Here is a 26,588-nt window from a genome sequence, read left to right on the forward strand (position 1 = left end):
TTTACATGGCCAAATTCTGCAATGACATACACATCATAACAGATAGTTAGCAAAGCAAAGAGATGTCCTCTGAGCAACAGTGCAAAATTATTACTACCTAGCAAAATCACAGGTTAAAGGAAGAGCAATTTAGTGGAGTAAATACAAGTCTAGAAGCTAGGTTGTTCCAGCATAAAGAATATCTGCATCCCTTCTTGTGTGTAGGACTACAGAACTGCGGCATGGAGCTTTCACCTGGGATTCACTTTTGAGGAGCCATTTGTTCTGTCTGCTTCTTCAGGGAGATTTAGAACAACTCTGTTATGGGCTGTTGCTTTTTTCCTGGTTCTCTTCCACATCTTTTCAAAGGGAGGAAAGAGGTGTCAATGGAGAGGAAACGGAGAAACAGACTTGAGACATGGAAGTTATGAGGCTGCATAGCCTGTATATTTCTGGTTATTATCAAGGTGCCTGGCCAGATTTCCCCAGACCTATCTGCTAGATGTCATGGGGAGTCTTAGTCACATTGCATCTGTAACAGTGGACAGTCTAAATCCTGGGCAAGCATTTCAGCATTTGGCCTGTTAGTAACAGCTGCATGCTTTTTCTAATTAGAAATTGAAATTGGATATATCAGCTTCCTAGGGAAACACTGAAAACAAGTATTTTTGATAAATAATAAATATTAGGAAAGCTCCATTACATAAGAAATGGGAATATAAATGCCAACCATGCTTTTGGGGAGGAAAGAAATTATTCTGCTTTGTATGTTAGCACCCTAAAACTAAACTGAATTAATTCCCATCTTCTGCTCATTCAGCTGGTGTCCACTGGACACTTTATGTCCACTGAACACAATAATAATTGATCTCTTCAATCTCTTGTCAAACTAATTCCCTCCAGTTCTTCTAAGAGTGCACTTGAAATTCTAGCAAAACAAGTATCTAAGTAATAATATACTTGAATCCCAGTCACCTCTGCAAAGCATAGGCCAAATCCTGTGAATCCATACTGAGGCAAAATTTCCACTGAAGTCAAAATTAGAAGCTTTGTCACTTGCAGGATTTCTGTCAGGCAGAAATTCCCTACTTACATTCTTCCCCTGTGGTAAGGATGACTAAACACATTTATGAATTGTTATAAAATTTGGACACGGAAAATCTGTTTTTTTTAAAAAAAGTAAGGCAGATATTTTTATGAGCTTTTTTTTTGTGAAGGAAGCATCTCATTTAAGCAATAATATTTCTTAAATAATAGCTAAATGAAGTATTTGAAGATTAAAATTTCAATTTTCCTCAATATCGGAACAGCTGGATCCTAAGACTGACTTAAGACAAAATGACTGAATGTGGACATATTTCTGCCAAGTATAATATACAAAAATGGGAGGCCAAGCTTTTAAAGATGGATGATAACTTTTCATGTGAATTTAAGGCATATTCTTAATCAACTCGTTTAATTTTGAGTTAGGCAGAATGTGTCTGTTTAAAACTCCTACATTTTTCTTCTGGGTATGTAATAGGTTTCAAACCTTTTTGCAGCGTGGATCTTATCTGCCACGTTCAGATACACTCAGCTCTGAGAGAAAGTCCATAATTTAGTTTCTTCATCCAAAGTTGTTCCCAGTGGAACGCTCTCCAGAATGACAGTAGTAGAGCTTCCATCATTTCCCTCCATTTGTGGTATCAGAATGCAGATGTGCGAGGCTGTGAAGACATTTCATCACAGCGGGGTTTTTTGAAAAGAAAAACACTTCACCAGCATCCTGGCATCTTCCTGGTATATAAACAGACAGTGTCAAGGAAATGTGGCTTTAACATGAGTCCTTACTTCTTGGTTGCGAATTTTACTCATCAGTGGGTCAATTCAGCAGTCTTCTGATAGAAGTTCCTTGCTGAGCTGAGGCCTGAGAGAGAGGCAGGTTGTTGCTGCTTTTTCCATTACTAGCAAGGGAAAAAAATGGTTCCTTCTCATCAGCAAACTGTTTTTATGAGAGCTAGAGGGGGAGTTGAGCTATGAATACATGTGGAGGAAGAGTGTGGGAGAAAGTTGGAGACTGCCATTTTGGTATGGATGAAGAGAGGCACTTACAGAAACTCTCCCAAAACAGGACAGCTTTTCTTGGTTAATGTAAGTAGATTCAGTTACTCGTCTTTTGGCATGTTAAATACTACTATGTATCGAGCAGAGAAACTTGCAGTCAATCCTGTAAAAGCTTTAAAAAATCAATATTTGTCCATTGCTTCTCCTGTTTCCTATTCATCCCCTTACATTTTCCTGTTTACTCTTATCCTTCTCCCATATGTTGTCTTCTCTGATGTTTCATTCTCTCACTGTTTCCATTCTTTCTTTGTTTCCTGTTTCTCAGTAGCTCTGCTCTTTTGTGGCTAAATCCCTGAATTTCATGGTCTGTTCTTATGCAAGCAAAACGTCTGCTGAAGTCAGTCAAGCCAGGGTTTATCTTCCCATGTTTTGGCCTTTGCTTGTTATCAGGTAGTTACATTATATCCACAGCAAACTGTCTGCATTTTGGGACATATGCTTCAGCCAACATAAGGCCATTTATTTTACATTTACTTCTAGAATGAGTCTGCTTACTTCCAATCCCCCATTTGGAAGCTTGTTAGGAGCGTGCATGCTGCTGTAACATGCAAATTCTAATGAGTAGGTGGAGAATAAGTATTTTTTTGTCTGATAGGTTAGTACTTTTATTTTACCCATTTAAAGACAAAGATGGGAATCTGCTTGTTTAATGTTCAGTAAGATCTCAGTGTTGAGTGTCCAGGGGGTATGAAGTGCTTAAAACAAAATAACTTAGGAGCTGAGGAGATAATTATATCTGAGAGGAAATACCGGGAAGGGCAGGGAATGCAAATGAAGGCAGGCCAAGATAGATTCAGTGCCACAGGATAACTCCCCATTTACCCCTCCTTCAAACACACAGACAATAACCCTCAGTAACCTACTTGAGTTAATGAACATTTTGCTGCATCTAAAATGTTGACGCAAGTGATTGTTACTTCTACTGGATGTCTGAGTGTCTGAGCCCACCGTTGTTCTTTGGAGTCCCAGCCTACACTTTTTTGTGTTGGGTAGAAAGTAAGAAATGCTATTTCATTGGAGAAGAAGGGTTTTATTTGGGTGTTAGGATTTTCCTGTTTATGTTATTTCCTTCTGCAGTGAAATGGAGCATATGGGCTTTTTACACAAAGAGTATAAACTATGAGTGTCAGGTCATTGTACGAGATAGACCGAACCAACGTGCAGTGGTCCAACAATGAGTCCTGTGCTCCATTTCTCCCTTTGCTGAACCAAAAAATGACCACCCTCTCTATAAGAAGATCATAAATTGAAGAATGTCTGTGTCTGAGGCAAGATTCTCAGTGTGCTGTCAGAAATCCAAAGCCCTTATTCCAACTGGCTACTGAAATGTAGCTAGTTAGCTCTACAGGGCAGGGTGGCCTATCAGAAAAAAAAAACCTCACAACAAAACCCAAGCAGAAAGCAAGACCGTGAATACAAAAAGACTTAAGATAATGTTCTGAGATCGGCCACCACTGTCCCTCTGGACCTTGGAAAGATGACTGTCTTCCATTTTCTGATTCCTCTGTATCCTGCAGTGGAGAATGATGCTGCATAGCTAACACTGTAAAGCTCTTCCTAACAGTCACAAATACAAGTACAGGTATATTTTGACTTGCAGCTATAACCTCAAGGATTTTTCAGTTTGCTTCTCTGAAGTGCTGTAGGTCTGTAGCAGAATTTTACAGATGTATGTGTACTTACCCTCTTTTCCTTTAGCATCCACTGCTGGCAGTGGGAATCAGGCTTCTCAGTTAAACAAATTTTTGTCTGCCCCAGTTTGCCTGTTCTTCTGCATGTCAGATCCATTGCATTTTTGATGCAATAGCTTATGGTGCTTTAAGGACATAGCGTAGCTACTACATGCCTTTGAGTTAACAAATTTTAAGTATTTAAATCACATAGGAAAATGAGAAATGGTGTCTCCTGTGTTTCAAATGACTACCACTGACTTGTAGAATTGAATAAAAATAGATACTAGTAGCTTTACAGCCATCAAACTGAGCTTGGAATGCCAATTGACCCTTCCACTTTGTATGTTGACTAGTGACTATAAATGAGAAGTCCTTCCACCCCTGCCATGAGGTTATGACACATGGCTATGTAGTAATTAATGCCGCTGTATCATTTTTTAACTGCTACAGAAATATCATATCAGATGCTCAGATGGCATCAATTGGCTTAGCTCCACTGAAGGCAACAAAATGTGATGCCAACTTATACCAGCTGAGGATCTGGCCCACAGTTAAAAGGAAAAAAGGGACAGGCTGCCAATATGGCAGGGAACATATTGAGATTTATGGTAGTGACTTAATCAGTAAAAAGTTCTACTTGAAGTGGTTGTCTTCTCTGCACATTCACTTGAGCTGGAGACATTTGAAGCTTTAACACGACCTGCGCAGGCATGTTCCCTCTCTTGCACTCTCTTCCACACTGTGCTCTTAAACATCTGAGGGCATCCCACCTCGCTCCCCTTCTTCTAGTTGACGATCTCTCCTCACAGGGCTATCACAGATTCAGGGCCATACATATTTTTTTTAACATAATTTTAATTTGGATTTCCCTTTTGCTTATATGTGTTGCTTTCTTAATCATACCTAAAAATGGGGGGAATTTCACACGTTGCTGTTGTAACTCTTATCTAGCTGTCCTATTTGCATTCAAGTATTATATTAATCTTGATAAGAATAAGAAAATCCAGTTTGCTGCCTTTGTATTCAAATATGTAGATAATTTTTTACTTGGAGATAAGGTGACTGTAGCTAACTTATTGCTTGTAAGTTTTTATCTGCTATAAATATGATTGAATAACTTGATGGATAGAAATTCTGTTCTCTGTATTACAAAGCTAGTGAATGAGATACTTATTAAAGATTAAATGGCTGTAGAATCTCCCCAACTTTTTTCTCCCTCAGTAATGTAACTATTGTAGCATTTGGTTTATAACGAGTGCTGTCTCTAAACTTGCGAGCCATCCCCAGTTCCGATATCTTGTTTTTGATTGTTAATAATGTCCAGAGAAAATAATCTTTTGGGCCTGGCGGTTTCCACACTTGGTCCCATCTGTAGCGTTGATTATTTGAGAAACTCTGCGATCCATTCTTGTAATATGACGTTGAGGAAACAGCTCTCTTGTGCACTAAAATAACTGCCTTAAAAAACGTAACTAGCTGATTGATGACTTGGAACTTGACCTACAATATATATGTCCAGCCACTTTTGGATTACACTCTACAAGTACATATTTAAGCAGGATAAACTTTCAGAAGTAGAAGTATTTGAATATATAAAACCTGCAAAGTATGTTGTTTTAAACATGTAATGAATTTGCTCTTCAGTGCTCTAAAAGTACAGAAAAATAAACTAATCAGTAAAACATCTCCAGATACAAAGCTCAGCTGCAGTTTTTAAGAAGTTCCAAAGGATGCTTTGAATGACACTCAGTCTCTTACCATGATATATTTTCCTGCACTTCAAAGTAAGACTAAGTCTTCTGTGGCATCTGTATCATGTAGGTGCTGAAAAGAATGTCGGGGAGGCAGGACACAATGTTCATCTCTTTTTCTTTTTAGTTTCCTAATTCTTGTATGTTTCAAAGAATGCAGCGATACCTCAGCTGGAGGACCATCACCTGTCTTAGGAGAAAATACAGGACCCAGTCCATCTCTTACTGAGGTCCATGAAAAGATTCATGTTTCAACCAACAGCTGCAAGTTTAAACTTAAAGCATGTAGTATCTTCAAATCTGATATGCTAGAGGTATGATAATTGCAGTTGATTCACTTAAATAGTACATATAAACACTTGAGACTATTGTAAAGTACTTATAAGAAAGGTATGACTTGTATTAAAATATTGCAACAAACATTTAAAGCGATACTTATTCCTATATTCTTGGTGGTTTTTTAGAAATTCCAGTGCACTTTACAAGTTTCCAAATGATAATATATTTTTTAAAGAACCTTAGAGTGGTTTTACAAAGTATCATTATCCCCATTTGATAGATGGGGAAACTGAAACACAGAACAGTTAAGTAACTTTCTCAAGGTTGGAGGATAATTCACTGCTAAGCTAGAGATAGATTATTTCTTGGCATTGAGTTTTTCATGCACTATTGCACTGCTTCTCTGTGTTAAAGAATGCTACAGTACTTTTATGATAACAGTTTAAAGAAGAAACCCAACTAGTGGTCTCATGTTTACAAGTCTCTTGAAAAAGCACTTCTTTAGCTGAACATCTTAATTTGCCATCCTGACCTTTTATAAAAATTAAGTTTTTATACACACACACCACGCAATAGAGAGGAAGACTGAATACCGTCTTTGACTTGCCTGGGATTGCAGTCAAACACAGAGGGCAGAATCTGGTTAAGAAATATTGAGTTGAAATTCTTATAAATGTACTTCAACCCTCCAAATACTGTTTCCTGTATATTGGACCAGAACAGAAGGTTAGTAGGAGATGGCTGTCCCTAGTTATAAATAATTGTGACAACAACTAGCAGTACAGTGCACTTGAAAGAACAGTTATGTCTTGCTGCAAAATGCATCCTAACTACAAAAATGACAGCCTGCATGGTGCTGTGGATGGAGGGCAGCTTGTAGTGCTATTCAGAATAATAATATTTGCTTATATCTGCTTGGAATATCCCGGAGTTTTGTAAATATCTCCTAGAAAGTAATCTGATGCTTTTTATTCTGGTATTATTTAGGAGTGCAAGAAGACATAGTTTATAAGAAATCTGAAGTCAGGTTATAGCACTTCTGGGGCAGGATGTTTAATTGATATTCTTTTAAAATTACAATAGCTTTTACCTTACAGCGGAGCGCTGATGGTACACTTTGTGGTCTGGCTGGCACCAGTGAAGACTATGGTTAATCCAGTTTCTTATTTTACAGAAGCCACTGCAGAAAGGGATACATTCTTCTTTCAGACTCCTCTAAGCTTTGCTGGGGTGCACAGCCTTGATGTAATTTGAAGGAAAGTTTCAATTTACAGAGAGGGTAACTTCACTTGAGAGGACCGTTGCCAAAATAGTGAGTCCTGGCCTGTTCCGCTATGTCTAGGATCCTTACTTAGAGTTTAAAGAGGGTCTTTTGAATCAGTGTTGTCATTAAAATCCATTGCACACTGTGTACTTTTCTGTTCTTGGACAACCTTAGAAATGTCTTTGCCTGCCACTTAGTCACTGGCAACTGTGGAGAGAAATCAGAGTTGCATTACCTTAGAGTCCTTCCTAAATGTTCCCACCATTCTCATGCCACTGTTAGCCTTAAGGGAGACATTCTCCAGCAAAAGGAAAGACACAGTCTCTCCTACCAATGGAGGCCGTATTATTACTTCTGGTGACAAGCAGCATTATGTGTATATATTGCTAGGGTTACTTGTCACCTTTGGTCCTCCTAGCTGAACAGACTACATGTTGAACAATGGAATGAATAGGCAGTGTCTTTTGAGATTTTAGTTCTCTTTTGGGTGGGATAAGTTTCTGTTGTCACCATCTCTTTACCAGGGGGTCATGTTTATTTGCCAAGTAATGGGATGTGTTGGGTATTGTCAGTATGATTCCTGTACTGTGTTGTCAGTAGGCACTTCATACTTCCACATCTGTAGAACTGGAGATGCATTAAGGGGAATCAAAAGCTTGTCCGTATCTGTCAGCTGCAGATGCTGTATCATCTCAGGCACAGAGAGGGGAGGATGTACCCTGCACTTAACATAGAGAAACATGAAGTAACTTGTGTTACTGTCTCAAGATCTTGGAACCAATCACACGAATAAAGCTGAAGTGGTAGCCAGTAAAATGGCTTCTTGGAGCTTCATTACTGCGTATGCTTTCTGAAGTCTATACAGAAAAAATAGGTAAGAAGCTTTACTGCTGTTGACATTTTTTCTGAAAGAATTGGTCTATCAACTCAAGAAGAAAGTAGCTTAAAAAAAGCTGAGAAATGAGCCTATGTTGAACATTTCTATAGAATTTATAGCTTGTTACTCTCCAGCCTCTTGTTTTTACTAGAATTGTCCATTGTTTATCTGATGGAATGTATACTTAAGTCCTAGTTCATGAACTAGTCTCTAGTTGAGCACCTCATACTCTTACTGTTGAGGCACAGTTCTGACAGTAGATAAACCAAAACTCAATCATGTTGGCCTTTTTCTGCTGAGGGATTTTTAGCAGCAAAGAGAGATTATTTGGGTTATTTAATGCCCTTTCCACTACAGCCCAAACAACATACAGGACACTGTAATTATTCTTCGTTGGAGAAGCTCTGATGGTTTGGGATGCTGCATCCTTCATTACAATGAGATTCTGGGTCAAAAGTTCTAACGGATAACAGTGGAAGGTTAGATAGCACGTGAAAGCTTGTTAGACAGAGCCGACATTTCTGCCTCGTAGTTGTACAGGTGTCATTGGACCACCAAATGACAAAAGCATTATAATGACTAACTCTGATTCAGGTTTAGATGAGAACATCAAACCACTTAATGCTGGATAAGACACCTCTAGACTTTACGATATTCAACTAGTGCCTAACCCATGTCAATGCTATCCACAATAATTACCACCAGCTATCTCAAGGATCAGTTTTGGAAGAGAGCAGTTGCTTTGCCCAGGGAAATTTAGATTAGATGCAAAATTGGATTTTTCATAAGGCCTTGTTTTTACCTAGCTATGAATGTTTCCTTAGCACAAGTGAAAACTTTACACATTTTAGCTCAAACTGTACTCTACTAAGCCTCCCACATTTATACCCATCTTCTTGGCAGTCATCCCAAAATATGTTTGGGTTGAGGCATTACACATTACATTTGGTGAAGCTTTAGCATTCCCTGTTGCTCACATCAATCCTTATTTCTGTTTGCTCTTGTAATTTACAGTTAATGAAAATTCTAAGTTTACCTTTGTTTTTGTTGGCGTCTGTACAAGACAACCCTTTAGCCTTTTCATCCTCCCATCCAAACGGAAAGCTGAATCCAAAAGGGAAGGTAAAACGTATCTGAGCAGTTTCATTTTAGGCAGAAGCCCTTAGCATGCATGTCAGCACTGTAACATTTCTGAATGAACAGTGAAAGAACCTTGCTCAAGGCTTGACCTGTGCCTGCTCTTGTAAGTAGGCTTGTAAGTAGCAGGTAGACACCAGATGAGTAGCTGATCATAACATCAGAGCGGCAGATCTTAATGGCCATCTGGTTAATGACCTTAACCAGTTCCCGCTCCCTTCCAATTCAGGCAAGATTCTGCCTGAAATTAACAGGAATTTGCCTGATTACCAACGTGGGAATGTGGCTAATAACAAACTTGTACTGATGACCTTAACACAGTATAGGCAATATTGACAAAACAAACCATTCTGAAGTTAGAATCACAGAATCATAGAATTGTTTAGGTTGGAAAAGACCTTTAAGATCAAGTCCAACCATTAACCTAGCACTGCCAAGTCCACCATTAAACTGTGTCTTTTCTAACGAGCCTGTTAAAAATTGCCTCACAGATTTTCAGTACAGGAAATATGTTTTCTTTCTACCTACGGTACAACCTATGCACTGAGCTGTGTATGTACAAGATTAGAATGTTAAGCAATGGGCTGTAAACACATGGTACATATATAATTTCTGTACATACACAGAATTAGATAATTGTGTGATTTATATTACGCCTGTAAATACACTTATTTGACAGATGGTTTTAAGCATTAAAAATCCCTATACAGCTATAGAATTATTTTTAAAGTAAGCTTTAAAATGCACCCTTTTCATTTATATTTGGTGCTCATTACGCATTCTGAATCATTGCGTGTTCTGAAAGATTACCTCTTACATTAACAAAATATTTTGCAGGTGAGAAATACTGACAAATTTAGAAAAACGTGTAACCCAGAATTATAATACAATTGCATATTTCTGAAAAAGCGGGTCTTCACAAAGGCAAGCCTGACCAAGCCTTTCTGCGTCTGCTTATAGTGCTACGTACAAGCCGTTTTTCTCATGTCATAAAAGTGCTTTATCACTAGGAACTCTGATCGCATTTTAAAAGTTCATTTGCAGCTTTCTGGTTCTTCTTGCGTTGCCATTGCAGAGGCTGTGCATTCTGATGTGCTGGAGGACAAGGCAATGGGAGAAAAGCACTGTTTGCACCTGTTTAAAATCTCCAGTGCTTTGTGTGGTTCCTGGGCAACAGGCAGGAATCCTGAAAAGCTAGGCTGCACTTGCTCAATTGTTGCTGGCAGCTGTGACTTTGAGAGAGCACATAGCAGCTCATTAGCAGGTTGCTTGTGCTGTGTGACATGCACTGAGCATGGCAAACTCTGAGCTGAGCTCTCTGCCTTTGCTGCCTACAATCGAGGCTGGGTTGCCTGGGGTTGCAGACTTGGCCAAGGAAAGCATTATAGAGATGTAAGGTGAGTTCCTCATTGGTAAAGGGGCAGGGAGGTGAGGCAAGTAGATGTGAATCAGTGTTTTCTGATTAGAAAAGGGGAACAGTAGCATAGGTTCTCTGTACCAATGGGTGCTATTTTCCTTTAGCAATTATATTCTTTCAGAGTATGTTTGCAATGGTGCAACATACAAATGCAGGGGATAACATGGATTTGAGCATGAATGTGTGTGTATATGTGCATGCACACACATGCACACAATATGTGCATTGCAGTGTGGAAATATAAGATGACTTCATGGGATAATTTTAAATTTTATTATGAGTTTTGATTTCTGGGTCTTGTTGTTTACTTTGAGGGATCAGAATCAAATCAATCTTTGCAACCTTGATCTTGGCCTATTTAGGCAGCATCCAAGCAGCAGATGCAGTCACACTGCAAGTCTGACTGGCAAATTCAGACCATTTCACCTTCATATCTGCTCAGTTTGTGCCTCTTGGCTCAGATTAAGCACTTTTTGGCTCTTCTAAAAGGGAGTTAGTGTGTTATAAATCTATTTAAACAAACTGCAAAGCTACAGCATTGTTATGATCTGTTGAATTTTTCTTCATGAGACAGGAACAGAACTGCCATTGTCTTAAGATCTGTTCACACTCTACACTGGTTTAGCCCAGGAAGAGTGGTCCAATCACTTCCTTGTATTTGTATCAGAGATCCCTTTTCTGCTGCTCCAGAAAATCTTCTTTAGACACACAGTGCAAATATTGACAGTAGAAGTCATTAACCCAAGATGAAGAAAAAGCAGAAGGAAATCTGCCTACTAAGCAAATTAGACAGACTCATGAGAGGAAAGTCCATCAATGGCTGTTTAACGCAAATATATGAATATAAATAATCACTTGCTCAGGAAATCCCTAGCCAGTGGTTTGCCAGCAGCTGGAAAGGTTTAATGGAGGGCAACAAGACTCCTGATTTGCCCTGCCCACAGATTTAGCAAGTAACTGCCCTGGCTAGTGTCAGGGACATGCTCTTGAGCCTGTGCAACTGTCTGTGTGGTCTGCAATGGGACGTGATGTGGACATGGTAGATTTTCAGCTGAACCGTGCTCCGGATACATGCTCCGGTGCTTATCTATTGTTGACTTCTTAAGCTGAATAAAAGAAAGCACTAGTTGTCAGGTACTGAAGGTAAATGTGATAAAATGAATAGAAACCAGAGTATGACATAATCTTGTATATTCAGCATGAGTCCCTTGACTTATTTTGTGGTCTAGACCAGGGCTTTTTGTTTCCTTATCTAGAAAATGGGGATAGTTGGTGTTTGTATCTCATATTGTTATATAAAAGCAGTATAATGTAAACTTTCTTTTCATTGTTTCCTGTGTTTATCTGTTGTCACTTCCTTTTCTGTCTTAAACTTGGGTTATACTCCATCTTACCATGGAGGGCCTTCTGAATTCATCATCTGACATTAGTTTGACTATCAAATAATAGACAACTCTGAAGTGGCTGTGTTATCAGCTGAAGAACCTGAAGAGTTTTAGTGACTTTAACTTGGGTCACATCTGAACACCATTTTAGAGGGAGGAGAGGAAAGAACTAGTCTGTCTCTAGGGACATGAGCATGGACAGAGCCTATCCTTTCATCCTGGAGTCTCCCATCTTTTCTTTTTTTTTTTTTTTTGGGGGGGGGGGGGGGGCTTGTTTTCTACACTGCAGCTTCTACATGTCTAGACAGTGGAATGTAAAGACACTTCAGAGGCTAGCATTCCTTCTACTGTATAGTTCTACCGTTGCAGCAGGTAGTTGAGTGACACCTGTTGTCATACTTGTGGTCCTTAAGATTACTTGGAGCCTAGTAAAAGTCCACCTTGGCTAGCATTGTATCCAAGTGCTATCTTTGACTTTTACCTTTTGGAATGGTTTCTTATAATACATGTCAAATGGAGGAAGAGGAAAAAGCAGAGGGGACGAAGAAAGGTATGTAAAATTATTTAATAAAGCTGCATTGATAGGTGATATAAAACTAAAAAAAGCAACTAGAAGCTGAACTTTCCTTCTGAGCTGCACAGTCATTCACCATTGAACTTCCTTGTCAGTGTTCTAGAGCATGTGCAGCACTAGATAGCATTATTACTCCACTCTTCATTGTGTCTAAGTTACAGGTTGTTCTGCCTAGTCACTGGTGGGTCATGTCTTCAAAAGTCCATCAAACATGCCTAACTGCACTAACAGTGCTTTAAAAGAGAGCATAGTCCAAAGACACATCTGGGCACTGAAAGTCTGCTACAAGAATGATATGATGATAATGTCTGGGCTAAATTTACTAGCATTTGTGGTTATTGTTCTCCGCACATTGTTCTCCTGCACAGAAACTTCATAGTGAGAAGTTCTGCTAAGAAACCAGACCCATAGAAAACAGATTTGCATGCGATAATTTTCTTCTTCAATAATTGGAGATTACCTTGCCCAGTATGCTTGTGGTTTCCGCTTGCTTTTTTTAAATCCAAATTCTTTTTGGTGTCAACTAAACTGACAGTTATCCCAGAGAGGGTGAGGCTGATTGTCCTAATTAATACTAGTGGGCCCAGGTGGGGATAGTTAGAGCTTGAGACCAGTCAGGTGGTATAGGCAAAAAGCCCTCTGACATTTGAGAACTAGTACCATAATGGAGAAGTTGCTGGTACCTAAGGTTGTAATGCCCTTGTGGTAGGTTTTACTTCTTTGATTTCTGCTTGGATTGTTGTGTAATGTATGTTTGATGTATGGATTCTCATGTTTTAGAGGTGGTGTGTGAGGGAGGGGAGTTACATTAAATAAAAGCTTTCTTTCTAAGAAAAAACATTGTCTGGTTACTGCAGCCTTGTAGCTGTTGTTGATCCTGAAATAGTCAGTCGTGTATTTCTTACTGTATCAGGATGGTACTAGGTTCACCTATCAGCAGCTGGAGATGCATGGATTAGCTACTAAGTGAAGGGAGAGTGCAGGATTGTGTCATGTTTCTGCTATGCGGTAGCTCTAAAATGAAAGCTATGATAATACTAACAAGATGCACAAAGGGAAATCTTTTTTTAACGGGAATTTTTCATGGAAATGGTTAAAGCAAACTTGGAAATCTTTGAAGGTGTAGTTTTTGTGTAGGGGATGGCAGAATATTATGCTCTTCTAACGAGCATCTATCACTTCATCACTGTTTACACTGCTCCTTGATCATCCTTCTCCATTTCTGAGCTACCTTTATGTCGGTAGCTGTCACCGAAGACTTCCACTTGTTCCCTTGCATCTGACAAAGATTCTAAAACAGGGCAGATTCTGGTTGTTGACTTTGAGAGCAGATTTTAGCCCAATTTACATAGATAAGACTTGGTGTGCTATGCTATCCCAAGTGTCTGTTCAGTGAAAAACATGCAGTTCTCTGTGCCTCCTAGTGTTTTGTTTGCCAGCAACCTGGCAAGCAAAACTCTCTTGAAGTCCTGACCTGGTTGATGGCTATTTGAGGGCATAGAAAAACAGAAGTTTTTCTATGAACTGCTATAGAAAAAGCAGGTTACAGTAGTCCAAAAACATTAATTGGGTAAGGATTTAGGCTAATATCCTGCCGCTCACTATCACCTTCAAGAATCCCATTGAATTGTACTTCTAACCACACCTTTTCTATACTTGTGGGGTAAAGGCTACAATCTTCATTTTTGTTTGTAGGGACAAAGACTTTCCCAAGCCAGGCAATAAGACTTAAAAGATACGGGAATAGGTCAGCCAGTGCTTGCTGTGGTCCTGTAACCACAAGACAACCTATCTTTCCCTTCATAGCAATCTGGCTGCAGTATTGTTGTGCGTAACCCATGCTGATGCTAAAAGCAGTATGAATTGTATACAACTTGCACATCAGTTTCACTGTCTTAAAAAATGAAGAGTTTTTTTTCTTTTTCCCCTTCCTTTGAAGTTTTAAAGCAGAACTTGCTGGTGACCCACTTTTGCTAACAGTTCTCTTAACTAACCCCTGTACTCGCTTATACTTTTTTTTTTCTCTTCCACCCACTGTCTGTCTAGCCTGGTTTAAAATTTTTATATATGTACTTTTAAAAAATTGATTAGTTGGAGAGCTGCCCATTCTTCTGCGCTGTATAATAAGGATTTAAAAACTGCACACTGAATTCTGTATAGTGTAATTAAAACTGACCCAGATTTGGACCTGAGAACACCAGGACTTAGCCAAACTTGCCATGAGCTGAGTTCTGATGGCAGATGGGAGCTAATGAGGACACACTACACTCCAGAATTTCCCAGCTGCCTGGCCTCTTTTTGTACAAACAAGGTTTGGAGTGAAGTCCCAATCCCAAGAGCATGTTCAAGCAAATGTACTGCACCCAGTGTATTGGGAAACAAGGCAGTGCTGTCAGGCTGCTTCAGGAAATTTTTGAGGCGTTTATTTCCAAAGGGCTTTTGCTGTGTATCCTGGTGTCATGCATATGCTGTCTCCCAGCTTCCATCTTATCCTAGGCTGAGTGTGTGATCATGTGCTTCAGATCCTGCCTGAATATCCTCCCCCAGTTTCAGTTGGGGGACTTCCACCTTAATTTAATGGAGTGTTAAAATCCCGAAGTACTGGGTCTCCCTTCGACCTGTGGTTCCCTTCAGTGGATTCAATGTCCTGGGACTATTCAGGCAGATGTAATTGAATCAGTTTGAAGCAGCTGTAGCTGGCATGTGGTCTCTCAGATTGCTAGCACCTGCTTGGTTGGGTTTTTTTGTTTGTAACTCACTAGAGTGAAAATAGTGCCAAAACCAGCATTGGTCTTGGAGCTGATAAAGCACTCCAGATCCTATATCCCTTTCCCCTTCTAGCCTAGCCACCTCATTACTGGTGCCTGCAATAATGTTGTCGGTAGTGAGCAGAAACAGGTTTATGCTTCTCCTCCAACTGCCTCCCTCCCCTTTAAGCTAGCACACTGCCAATACTGACTCTCTTCTTCATAAGCAGTAAGACTTAATCGTGCTCAGGTGTGCGGAGCATCTGTGCCCTCCTTGGAAAATTGGGCAGCTCATGGTTTGCTGTATCTGGTGTGTGCACCAAATTTATCTACTGCTCTAACAGTCTAACTGCTGGCATGGCAAAGTTACTCTTCATGTCTAACAAATGACCAAGCAATCCTGTTCCATACTTCTGATTCCTTCCTCTGGCGTCATGTACATAGATTTTGGTTACTGTATTGCTACCACAGTCTAAGTTTTAATAGGGTAAGATTTAAGAAGGGACTGAGAGTCACTTGGTTGCCTCCCTGTATTGTGTGATTTATTGTAATCAAAGTTCAAGTTAAACACAATGGTGCACTTTGCCAAATACAGTAACAACACACAGTGGTGTGGTTTTTTCAATGTGATATTACAAGGTGGCATACTGAAACTTTTTTTTTAATATATCCCTCCACTGACTTCCCCTTACTTTGTGCATAAAGTTTATGTGCCTCCCTTTTTTGTTCCTCCCTGCCCCAGATGCGAAGGTTGTATCTAGATTCTTAATTCCAGCTGTTTTCATCTTCAGTGTTCACCCCACACCTCACTTCTTGCTCTTTTCTTTTGCTACTTCAGTTTCTGTTTCATGGACCACAGTTTTCAACTTTGTCTTGAAAGATGCCACTCCACTATGGGATCCCGATACTGAGGAAGAGGGTGTTTCCTGATGCAAGAGTAATTATTATCTCTTTTTTTTTTTTCCCTTTGGCTTTAAATATTTGGGTAAGCTTCTGTATTGTAGAAATTCCTGTATTAGCCTATTCCAGTGGCTCTTTTTTTTTTTTTTTCTTTTTTCTTTTCCCCTCTTTCCTGTCATTTGTTGGATGTTACCACACATTCCTAGGGCCAAGAGGGCCTTCTCCTCAGCTGGTGTACAGGCACTTACTTGCCTCCTGCAAAACCCTAAAAACTGCTGTTGTAGGCAATAAAAGTCAGTTCCACAAAGTGTTCCAGGTGATTCTGAAGCTGTTTCTTTCTCTCCTTTTAACCTATATCTCTTATTTATATTGCATATAAAAAGATTATGTGATTTGCCTGTAGATATTTATGACATAAGCAAAGTCTCTCCTCCCGTGGAATATTCTATCACTTCTCCAGCCAATGTGCCAGTCTGCAGCTCTCTGCATTTTGTTGAGCTCAGGCATTTGAAGAGTGTTGTTGAAGGCAACTTCTCTAGGGTCCAAAATACACTTTCTATCCAGTGGAAGTGAAATGCCAGTTGAAATGTATAGAATGAATTGTTTCTGCTTTTTCAAGGAGTGCAGTGTAGAGCAGATGGCTTCCCTTTATTTGTTTGTTTTTACAGTACAGAAGACTACTGTTTTTACATTTAAGTTGCATTAAGTGTGCTTAGATACAAGTAATACTAAGTAGTTTATCAGGGTGTATGTGAAAGTGATGCAGCTAAACATGTTTATAGTTGTCTAATGGAAATACAAAGGAAGATGAAAACTGGAATTCCAATCAAGCCAGAATTGTTTTTACTAATCCAGTAAGGTGATGTCACCACTTGATTTTTCTCTTGTCCTGTTGTGATTTGTAGTGTTTTGTTTGTTTGTGGGCTTGTTTTTGTTTTCTTTCCACCCATGCTCCTGCTTTTCTACTCCTTTCTGGTTAGTCTCTCAAAACATCTACCAATAAAAACATCCATTTGTAATGACAGCATTTGCAGCTCTTTGTAGTCTGGAAGTGCTGCAGCTACAGATATCATCTACTGAATAAAATGTCAGCCACCAATTCTAAGAGGGGAAGTTACTAAGGCTTAAATTAAGAAATGGCTAAGGACTGCGGCTCTCAGTTTTTAGGGGTATTGTTGTAAAGCGTTTTTGCTATAAGCAGCAACGCTTGTTATGAATTAAATAATGGAGAATAAATATGGAATATTTCTCTTTTTCAGATGTTTTGGGTACCCAGCATTCTTGTTTAGATCAGTAGGAATATGGAAAGGAAACTGTTCTTGAGACCACAGTGAATATAGCACCCGTGGATATCTAAATAAAGAGCAATAGCGAATCGGAAAGTGTTGTTTGTATGCAAAAATACTTGTTATTGGTGGTGGTGGGGAACAAGCAAAGAGTAAGTATGCAAGTGTCTATCTTAGGATTTCTTGGTGCCATTTGTAGCCAGCCAGAACAAGAAAGCATCTGCCACTCTTATGGTTGTCTTGAAAATAAATATAGTTTTAAGTCAGCAGCAACTGCTAGCTGATATCTTTTTTTCCTAGAATGCTTTTTTCTTCTACTAAAGTTTACTTTAGAAATGTAGGCGCTTAATAATTGTGAATTCTACACTAAGTACAAGAGGTAGTAGAAAACCAACAGGATTTATGTTCCTAAGAAGTCTATGTGGCATAAGTGAAGAGAAAAATACATAGAGATTTTTTTTTTTTTTTTTTTTTTAGTCTGCTGACATCCTGGCTGTATGAGTTGTGAATTAAATAGTGTTTATAGTGCTGAACGATCCTTTTTATACATTTAATTTTAAGGTATCAGTTTAGAGACTCTGTACATCTTTTACTTGGATACAGTTAACTGATCAATTGTATGTGAAGTACACTAGCTTTTTGTGCACATGGAGTAGAGCACTTTCCAAACTAAGATATATGAGTGACTAGCACAGGAGGGTGACAGAAAGGACAACAAAGGAAGTTAATAAATTGATAATGAAGTGGGATTATAGAGGATTGAGCATGGATATTAGAACCATTTCAGACATACTTTTTAATCACTGCCACTCTGCTCTGATTCTGTGTAGTGGCACCACCCTGAAATGTATTGTTGGGTATTTGGAAAAGACCACTTGACTTGCTGCTTATTGGCAAGCATGTCCGCATCCTTGACAGAGGCCAAAAGGTTAAATGAATAATAGAGACAAGATTCTTCTGTTTGCCATGCAGTTGGTCTCTCTAGAAGAGCCTTTAAATAAGTTGACAAAAATATTTGGAAAACTTTCAGTACTGTGTCTGATCTATGAACAAAGCTTTTATTTTCTGGGTTTTTCATTCCAGCACTGAATTCATAGATGTACAAAATCAAGAAATCAGTGACCAATTTAACACTAAAGTGAATATAAAAGATACTGTATCATTCTTATAACTAACAAAACTGTAAGGGAATCAAACTAATACAAAGTAGAGAGGAGGAGATGCTAAGAAAAAGGGAATCAGCTCTTAATCTCAGAGCATTTTCAAGAAGAAATCCCAGCCCAGTTCTTTCCGTTAGGTCAGCCAGGCAATTTCTTGAAAGAAGTGTAACGTATCTCATGTGGTGCACATAACTCCTGGCTGCTTCCCGAAGCTTTGGTTTTCGCTTTCCCCAAAATTCCGTGCTCAACAACTGGACAGAAGGTTATGCTGAATTGAATTTTATTGTTCTGGTGTTCTCCATCCATTTGCAATGCACATAATCAGGAATTCAGCTATGTCCCAAGAAACCTGTTTAACCTAATGAGAGCAAATGGCAATGGGTGTTTCTTACTTGGGACAGCAGTGCCAATGTTTCTGGTTAATTGGGACATATTTGGCTGGTTCCAGTGCTTCAAGTGGTTTTTAAACAGGTGTTTAATGGGTGTGGAATTCTGAACTCTGCCCTTTTGATACAGAAGTTGCCAAATAAAGATTAACAGAAATAAAAAGATCTGCTGCTGAATAAATAATTTTTATCTTTGTATATTTATTCAGCGTAATTTTTATTTTAACTTTTAAGTCGCGGGTGGATGGAGAGGTGTTTCTTCTCATAATTGAGAAGGTCCATTAAATAGAACAACAGGATGTCTAACAGGGTGTCCTAATTAAAATTACCCTGTAATTTGAACAAAACATTCATTTGTATGTAGCTAAGGTTGACCTAAAACCCATCTAAATCAGGAAAAATTATTACACAAATTTTTTTCTGCTGAAAATGAAACATAGCATTCTGCCAACAAACAGCATGATTCTGTTGTTATACGGTATTCGAGACTAAGGATTTTCTCTTCAGTGTTAGAAAAAATAATGTTTTGAGAAAATTTAAAATCGATTTCTCTCCTACCTCCGCCCTTTGATAGTATTCATTCATGGTTGCACTTCTCCGGTATTTTGAAAGCAGAGACAATTTGTTCTGTGCATACTGTAAGCCCATCTGAAGCCTTTGGTCGTGGCCAGTGTACTGGTGAACTAATAAGCAACTGAGATAGCAGCTGCTTAGCAGGACTGATTGGCTTGGGCTTGACTTTGCTATCTGCAACTACACGGTTTCTGACTGGCTTGGAGTGCAAGCCGGGTAATTTTGTTATCTCAGGGAGCGTGGGGCTGCATACATAATCTAGGCTGTATACACAACTGGGTAGATTTTACTTTTGCGTGTAAAATGACCTACTCGTGCTCTAGCTGTCATGCTTTAAAATGCTGCTGAGGCAAATTGTTTTTAATATAATTTACCAAATCAAAGTGACTATTTGAAAGAATTTACTAGCTTCAGAAATATTGTTTGTATTTAAAAGGGAATTCTCAGCATCTTTAACTTGACAGAACTGCACAAGCTGCAACTTGTAGATGTTGCTTCCCAGACACAAGGTGGTGGAATTTTATTTGTTTCTGCCCACTTTCTGAGCAGGTTGGAAAGGGGGAGGATTTTCAAAAGCATTTGAAGCTGGTCTGAATGTGCTGCTGGTGGATTCGACTTGAACTACTTCACCATGATTTGAGTGGATAGAGAATCACACCCTTGTTCCTTTGGATAATCCCACCCATAATGTCTAATACAAAATGTAATGAGACAGCTATGTACAAAAAGTGGAACTTCATAAATGCCAAAATTTAATCAGGTGCAAGTGGAGCTACTTTCCACTGAATTATTCTTCTGCTTACACCAACTTTTACATTTTCATATCTCAGCTTCAATGGAGTATATAACAACAAAAGAAAAGAAAGGGAAAAATATGATGAACAATTTGCTTAACCTACTTTTAGCTCCAAGAAGAATTGTTAAAGTGAAGATAAAATTTGAGGCTGGTGGTGTGGTAATACACTTTTAAACCAATCGAGAGCACTTGAATAGAAAGTATTCAAATATTGGCATAATTTAAAATTCTTAGATTCTCCTCATCATTTTAAAGACCATCGAAACTGATGTAGGCACCTGCTGTAACCTGGAAAGAATAAAATTAATTTAATCAAACAATTGTGATGATGAGCCAATGATACTGTCATAATTAGATATTAGTAACAGGTATTTGCCAGAGTATTTTATATGCGTATGTATATATACATTAGGGTGTAGGTACATATGTATACATGTTTTCCAATGGACAGTTATTTTACAGAGAAAAGTATTCAGTGATACTACAGCAAGAATATATGCACAAGTGGGTTGTATTGATAAAAGCAGTTGAAGGAAAATGGGAGTCTCCTGTTGCAGAAACCAGCCAAGCCTATTGTATAGGGGCCACATAACTTGAACGTGTATAGATTTGTGTAACAACCTGTGCAGCTGCCCATGGTTGATAGAATAACTGTAGCCATCTTTAGAGTGTATGCAAGACTGAAATGAAAACAAGTAATTGTGTGGATGCCATTGCTTCGGAATCAAATATGCTGGTATGTAATGCTACGTACGAAAGCATTATTTCATTATTGTTGAAGGAAAAAAAGCCACCAATTCTTATGTCTGATTTGGTATTCTGCCCTTGAGGTCTGGTTGTAATTTGGGTATAAAAGTTCTGACTGCAATACTGAAAAGGCTGGTATTGGTTGTTGAGGTGATGAAAATGGATGAAGATCAGGTGTCCACACTGATTCTTTTAGTTCTCTCAGTTACTGTAATTTCCAAAGATGATAAATCATCTGTGGATGCTAACTGGCTAGTGATGCTGTTCCTTGGTGACACCTTCTCCTGAAGAAACTGTAGATAATGCTGTTGGGTAATTCCTTACTGCCATAGGATCTCTCTCAAGTAGGGTTTAAAATGTTCCAATTTTTATTACCCCCAGAGCAGGCAAGCTAAAGGAAGAGTTTTGGACTGCAGTGTCTTCTGTATTCAGCTGAAATCCAGATACACATCCCACAACCTTCTGTACAACTGTTGGGCAGAGTGACTTTAGAAATGCTGATGGTTAGAAAACTTAGTTTCCAGTCAGGACAGAATTAATGCTTGTGCTCCAGGAAAGTAGCAGAAGAGATGCTTAGTACTGTAACTGTAGAGATGTAAAAGAAAATTCCTGCTCTTTATTTCCCAATGTATTTTCTAAAGTCCTTGAAAGATTTTTTTCAGGAGCTTCTGGATGTCCTGGTAACAGTGGTTCTTAATCATGTGCTTTATCGTTTGCCTTTGGCGAGAAAGCTCAATTCTTTCCTTTTGAATGTGGGACCTTGCCTTATTGCCTCAGGGAAGCATTACTGTAATGCATGTCACTTGAGGCTAATTCAACCTGCCACTTGGAAATTGCCCCTGGTGCAGATTGTAGCAGTGCACCATTATCTCAAGCTATTTTTCATCAGAAGCAGACTGCATCTGTTCTGTATGATCTACATAGCCTGCCAGTTTATTTTAGGTTAGCATGTGAGGTTGTGGCTTTTTTACCTATAAAGCCACGTGTCCTGGTTTCGGCTGGGATAGAGTTAATTTTCTTTCTAGTAGCTGGTATAGTGCTGTGTGTTGGATTTAGGATGAGAATAATGTTGATAACACAGGGGTGTTTTAGTTACTGCTGAGCAGTGCTTACACAGAGTCAAGGCCTTTTCTGCTCCTCACCCCACCCCACCAGCGAGGAGGCTGGGGGTGCACAAGAAGCTGGGAGGGGACACAGCTGGGACAGCTGACCCCAACTGGCCAAAGGGCTATTCCATACCATATGGCGTCATGCTCAGCATATCAACTAGGGGAAAAGCTGGCTGGGGGGCTGCTGCTCGGGGGTCTGCTGCTCGGGAACTGGCTGGGCATTGGTCAGTGGGTGGTGAGCAGTTGCATTGTGCATCATTTGTTTTGTATGATGTTCTTTTATCATTATTATTATTTTCACTTTCTTTTCTGTCCTACTAAGTTGTCTTTATCTCAACCCACAAGTTTTACCTTTTATGTGATGGGAGCCTTTCTTCCATGTCATATATCAAAGCAGCCCTAGACATCTCAAGATGTAGGTCCGCAGCAGTTTGTGATCAACATTGAGGCCCCTCTGTTGCTGTCCCTTCATTTGTACAGTTCTGCTGCCTCCTTAGCTCTAACCCCTGAGTTTTGTGCCTGGATGTTGAGCTGCAACTGGGGGTTGATTTGGCTGAAAACACATGGAAAAGGAATTTTCATTCAGCTGAAAGCTCCCTGAACCAGACAGTTATCCAGTCCTGGCTCAAGGATGGGCTTAGCGACACGGGGTCAGGAGAGAAAAGAGGTGAGGGAAGGGTGGGATTGCGGCAGCTCCTATCAAAATCAGCTTACATCGTACTGCAGCTGCACTTTTAAGGTTCTGGAAATAATAACCCAGTGGTTTCAGCAAGATATAGCTGTGAGCATACAATGTGATAGTTAAAGGAACTTTGGCTTTGGAATTTACTTTCTCCACTGTTTTCTAAAACCTGCTTTTTGGTACGCATCAGAAACTCTGAAGATCACACACCTCAACCTTTCCATCCTTGAAAAGGGAAAATGATATGAAGGCTTGATTAATTTCTTTTATGAGGTTTGGTTGCTATATGTCATTAGAAGCAAATCAGGCGGGGAAAAAAAAAGAAAACATTTTTGTAAGCAGTAGGGAATTTTCCCCTTTGAAAAAGAGCCAAAACTTCATTAACATTTCAGCCAGCTTTAAATTAAAATTTGTGTCTGAAAATAATCTGTAATGTATTTTGAGTGCCAGTGAGGCATGTCAGGGCAGTATCGGCACAATTTTCTTCCATATACAGCTTGTGATGTCACTCCTGTGTCTTCTGTCCTAGTGCTACCGTGCCACATATGCTGGTGTGAGAATGCCCATCAAATTAACCCTTGGCCTTCTGCTGATCATATGAAGCCAGGGTACCACATACCATGGGGCTGGCTGGGGCAAATGGAATGGAGCAGATGACTGCTGGATCCTAAATACTACACCTGCTTTGTACACAAGCTACCTTGGCCTAATGATTCTTACTATATGTAGTCCTGTTCCATTAGGTTGCAACAGGTCTGCTTACATTAGAAAAGGTTTCGCTTGTTATGTTTCTGTAGGACAGGTCCTTATAACATGCTGCCAGAGTGATTGGGCCTTCTTTCCCCCATTCCTGAGCCACCGAATGTTGGTACTTTACTTTTTCAAAAATAGGCATTACTTGGTCTGCCCCACTGAGCACAAGTCATTGAGTATGATGCTGGGAAGGGGAGAGTTCGGAAGTGCATCTAGCAGCAACGCTATGCAGGCAGTAACAAATGGCAGACCGTTCTGCTTCGCTGGGTTTTGCACATTTGAGGGGACATGGGGATGTGCAGCACGCAGGCTGAAATCATGCTTTTTTTTTTCCTGCAAGGTTTTTATGTCAAGTCCACATGGATTAGTTTTGCAGCTGTCCTCTGCAATTGGTACTCCCACGGCAAAGCCTGTGGAGAAAAACCCTTTGCTGCTGTATCATGCTTTTGGTAGGGCCTGTATTGAAGTTTTTGCCAACTGTTTCTAAAGGTTTTTGCTCCATGCGAGATCTTAAAGATCCTTTTCTTCTCTTCTTTTAGGGAACTAGAGGGCTTGACACATCCTTTACATCCTGCGTTTACTCTGACCACAGTCCCTCCCTGTTCTCACAAGCGGAGCTCAGCCCTGCTTCCCTTCCTGTTGATTCCCAGTCAGCTACATGGTAAGCATTCATTATCTCTAGACTTGTTGCCACAAGGTAAAATTATGGCAGACTCTCTCTAAAATCCATTAGCACTGGGCATTGAGGGCAGAGTACTTCATGCCCATCAGAGGTCATTCAGTTGTATTCCAGGCTGACTGCAAGGAAAGTAAGATAGTATTGAATTAGCATTGGAGCTGAACTTCAGCATAGATTGTTATAGGAATAAAATATAAAGTAAAATATGTGACAGATTTAAATCCATCAGTTCTAATAAAGGAAACAGAAGAAAGCAAAGAAATCTTGGACCCTTAAATCCCATTAACCAGGCCAGAGAGAGAATGTGTTAAAAGGGAGCTGCACTGTATCTTTTTTCATTGTTTGATGAAATAATCTTTTTCACCCTTTAAGTGGTGTGTTTAAAAATCCTGGTATTTTTGAAACAAAGAGAATACACAGCCACTGAGCTAGCTGGTTTTTATACCTTCCTTTTCTGAGTATTGTCCTTCAGTACAATACAGAGCCATTTCTTTGTTCTCACAAGCTAGCAGTTAAATTGTATGTAAATGTATGCAAATTAGATGCTGTCTAATAAAGAGAGTCATTAGATGGAAGAAATATTTAGTTTAGGGGGAAAAAAAAAGAAAGAAAAGAAAGCAGGTGTATTTTGCAATAGAAAAATGTAAGATTGCAAAAACCCCTCAAACTTTGGGTGAGGGCTTTTTATAAAGCCATTAAAATATTTTCTAAAAGACTTGCCCTACTCCTGGTCCTTTTTTCTGCACTTTTTTAATGTACATGTATGTACACTTCTGTGATCTTTTCTTAAAACTCACACTGGCTGTGCTATATATACATACTTGAACAGACATGTAAATAATGTATGCATAAATATTTGATCTCTTTAAATCATATAGCTATGAATTCATACACAGGTACCTTGTATTAGCGTGTGTTTTTTGCTTACTGAGTATATACAGGTGGAATCCATGTGGTAAATTTTGTTTTCATGGATTGATTTATTCATCATACACTCTGACTGGATACCTTCTGCTCATCTAAGACCTAAATCGTCTTCCTCCATTTTATCAACCCCCTCCTCAACAATTTTAAAGCTTTTTTTTTTTGTCTTCCCATTTTATTTATTCACTAAATCTCAGTGTCAGATCTGTTTCCATTCTTTCGCTTGCATTTTCTACCAAGTAATCCCTTTTGAGGTATGTACCTGACTTAAGCCTGAAGCAGCAGTGACCTTTCTAAACATGGTGAAGTCGCAGCTTTACTGTCAGGTGTCAGAGCGCTAAGATGCTAGGAATGTGAAGCTTTGTGTCGTCCAAAGCTGGATATTCCACACCTGTGGATGGAGCACTCTGCATCCATCTAGGCTCTGAAAGGTTTAAAATTGATGAACCTTACGTTCTTGCCACTTCTAAGGAGATAAAAATTAAGACTTTAATCTCTCTGCTTTAGAATCTGTAGTCCTGCTCTTTCAGCTCTTCTGTTTGGGTGGATTAGTATACATAGATGACATGGCTCAATTATTTTGAAGTCATTGTTGTATTTTGTTTCTGACGGTCAGTTGTCATGGTTCAGGCAGGTGAGCCGATAGCTGTGCGTCGACTGGCATATTTTTTCCATTGCAGTTTTGCAAGTCTGGAAGTCTAAAGACATATATGTATATGTGTATAAAATATATGTATATAAAAATAATGTTGTTTAAATATTTACATATAAAGCCAAGGGATTGGCTTCCTTCCCAGAATTACTGGAACTACCTTCCCCAGGAACATTTGGACTTGAAAAATCTCTACAGCAACAGTTTTCTTCTGAAACTAAATAACTTCTGAAATGAGTGACTAGCTCTGCACCCTTTGCTGTTCGTATGTGTTCTTTTGCTTGGGGTGATGGAGAGGCCTCTGTACATGGGTAATACATTTCTAATTAATACAGTAAGATTCTCTTTTATTGCTCTTTCCCCCCACAGTTTCTCTTTGGCTTATTTTATGAGAGCGTTTATGAGATAAATTCTAGCACAGTGGGAATATTTTTGTCACTATTCTAGGACAGGTCCATGCAATGTGCTGCATCTGGGCCATATGCAGTCTGGAGGCAGCAATTTCTGTCTGGAGAGCTGCAGGGCAGGCGGACTGATCACTTGGAATGAACTGACTCCCTCGTTGCTCAGTGTCCCAACCATACTGGCTGAGCAGTCAGCAGAGAAGCCATAATGTGTGTCTGCTACCCAGCGGGAAATGTAGGTAGGGTCATTGTAAGGAGTGGTGGAGGGTTGGCAGTGAATATTTCAGGTGCTCTTGAAGGTATAATAGAAGACGTAAGGTGAAGACTGCTCTGTGGGGAATGCAAGGAAAA

General features: G+C 39.4%; 1 protein-coding gene across 10 annotated transcripts in view; it reads left to right on the top strand.

The window, feature by feature from the left end:
• The window catches only part of ZBTB20 (zinc finger and BTB domain containing 20), a 473,367-nt gene that overhangs the window by 71,703 nt on the left and 375,076 nt on the right, over positions 1-26,588 (top strand). For 8 of the 10 annotated variants that reach the window (XM_075512739.1, XM_075512721.1, XM_075512731.1 and 5 more), the window contains one exon: positions 24,118-24,239. The exons of the other annotated variants lie outside the window; for them this stretch is intronic. The gene's annotated coding sequence lies outside the window, so the exon portion shown is untranslated. The remainder of the gene's footprint in view (positions 1-24,117; positions 24,240-26,588) is intronic. 10 annotated transcript variants of the gene reach the window in all.

Source organism: Mycteria americana, chromosome 1 (assembly GCF_035582795.1).
Source record: "Mycteria americana isolate JAX WOST 10 ecotype Jacksonville Zoo and Gardens chromosome 1, USCA_MyAme_1.0, whole genome shotgun sequence".
Lineage (NCBI taxonomy): Eukaryota > Metazoa > Chordata > Aves > Ciconiiformes > Ciconiidae > Mycteria > Mycteria americana.